The sequence below is a fragment of the Loxodonta africana genome, chromosome 21 (assembly GCF_030014295.1).
Source record: "Loxodonta africana isolate mLoxAfr1 chromosome 21, mLoxAfr1.hap2, whole genome shotgun sequence".
In the NCBI taxonomy this organism is placed as follows: Eukaryota; Metazoa; Chordata; class Mammalia; order Proboscidea; family Elephantidae; genus Loxodonta; species Loxodonta africana.
The window spans coordinates 29,336,136-29,337,932 of record NC_087362.1 but is presented as its reverse complement, the minus strand read 5'-3'; the positions used below and the strand labels follow the sequence as shown (position 1 = coordinate 29,337,932).

At 72.4% G+C, this 1,797-nt stretch overlaps 1 protein-coding gene across 5 annotated transcripts in view; it reads right to left on the bottom strand.

Moving 5' to 3' along the window:
• ANKRD11 (ankyrin repeat domain containing 11) overlaps positions 1–872 on the bottom strand; it is a 281,034-nt gene extending 280,162 nt beyond the window's left edge. For all 5 annotated transcript variants that reach the window (XM_064273643.1, XM_064273645.1, XM_064273646.1 and 2 more), the window contains exon 1: positions 744–872. The gene's annotated coding sequence lies outside the window, so the exon portion shown is untranslated. The remainder of the gene's footprint in view (positions 1–743) is intronic.
• Positions 873–1,797: the final 925 nt, after the last annotated feature.

The window sequence follows — 1,797 nt, the reverse complement described above, 5'->3', positions numbered from 1 at the left end:
GGCTGCTGTTGCAGCCGCCACCGCCACCGCTCCCCTCCCACCCGCCCCCCAGGCCCGCCTCCCCTCCCCTCCCCCCGCAGTGTCCCCCCCCCTCCCCGCCGCCCCGCATTCCAGCCCCTCCTCGGGCCTACGCGCGCCTCCTGCAACCCCGGCGCCCCCACTCTCTCTCCGGCCCCCAGCTCGCCCGCCCCCTCCGGCTCGGAGCCCAAGAGCCGCCTGTTCCCATTTCAAAACAGCGATAATAATAGGGACGCTGGGAATAACAACCACAATCAACATGGGGAAGGCGCCCCTCCCGCGGGTCAGAGGTCGGCGCCCTCGCTCTCCAGGTGCCCAGGCCACCCGGAACCCACCCTCAACCCCCTCACAGCAGCCTCAGAGCTCACTGTCGGGCTCTCATGGCGGCCCCGGGCCCACCCTCGACCCCCTCACGGCGGCCCCCGGCCCACCCTCGGCCCCCTCACGGCGGCCCCCGGCCCACCCTCGACCCCTTCACGGCGGCCCCCGGCCCACCCTCGACCCCCTCACGGCGGCCCCCAAACCCACCGTCGGCTCCTCACATTGGCCCCAGGCCCACCCTCGACCCCCTCACGGCAGCCCTGGGCCCACCTTCGACCCCCTCACGGCGGCCCCGGGCCCGGCAGCACCGCTCCACCCGGCGGGGAGGGCCTGCAGGCCGCGAGGCCACCCGAGTGCCCCGGCGCCCGCCCCGACCCCCGCCCCAGGCCGACGTTGCCTCTCACCCGGCTCCGAGCGCTGCGCGGCTCCGCGGCGGCTAGACGGCGGGGCGCGGGCACTGCCCATGCAGCCCGCGGCCGCGTCTCCCGGGCCGCGCGGCCCGAGCGGGAAGGCGGCGGCGGCGGCGGCGCGGTCTCCGAGGCCGCGAGCCGGGCGGCAGGAGAGCCCGCCCTTCACGCGGCCCAGAGCTCGGGCGGGCGCCGGGGCCGCTCGGGCACGGGCTCTACTGAGGGGGCGTCTGGCCGCGGGCTCGGCGGCGGCGCCTCCCCGGCTGGGGCCCTCGGTCCATCGCGCACCGTCTCTGGGCGGCCTCTGGCTTCAGGACCCAGCGGCGGCTGCGGCGGGCGCCCGCCGCATGAAACACTCCCGCCCATTGGCCCGCCGTATCCGCCACCGCCATTGGTCCGCCCCGGCCGAGCACCAGGGCCTGCGTACGTCACGGCGTCGGGAAGGAAGTGCCCTAACGCGGGTGAAAGGGTGAGAAAGAGAGTGACAGCTTCTATGCAGACCTGGGGCGGGACTAGAAGCACGTCCCGGCAAGGATTGGTCTCCGCAGTGCGTAAAGGCGCACGGGACGCTAGGTAGCCAACAACTGAATTGGCAATGTGCTTCGTGAAGGAGGCGGGTCTTTCGTTCTCGAACGTGACGATTGGTCTTTCCAAGTGACGCAAGCAAAGAGGAGAACGGTCGGGAAACAAGGCCCGATATTGAAGGGCCTGGCGGACAATGTCAGTCGTGTGTAGCCGAGCTCCCCCGCGACGTGGAGCCGTCGCCTCTCGCCCGCCGCCTGTCTTTTTGGGTCAGGTCCGCCGGCCCTTGGGCCGGCGCGGCCACGGTGGCGCTGTCCAGCAGTTGGGCCCTCCTGGCATCGGCCTCGTGGAGTGTGGCGGTCCCAGGCCGGGCGCCGCGCAGCAGCTGGCTTAGCCGACCGGGCTCGGGAGAGCCGTGTCCGCCATGAGACTTTTGACTTGATTTCCAGTTGGATACCTTCAGGATGGACGTGGGCACTCGGGTGATAGAAACCATGGGTGGCGGGGAGGGAGTAGAGAAGACGAGCCC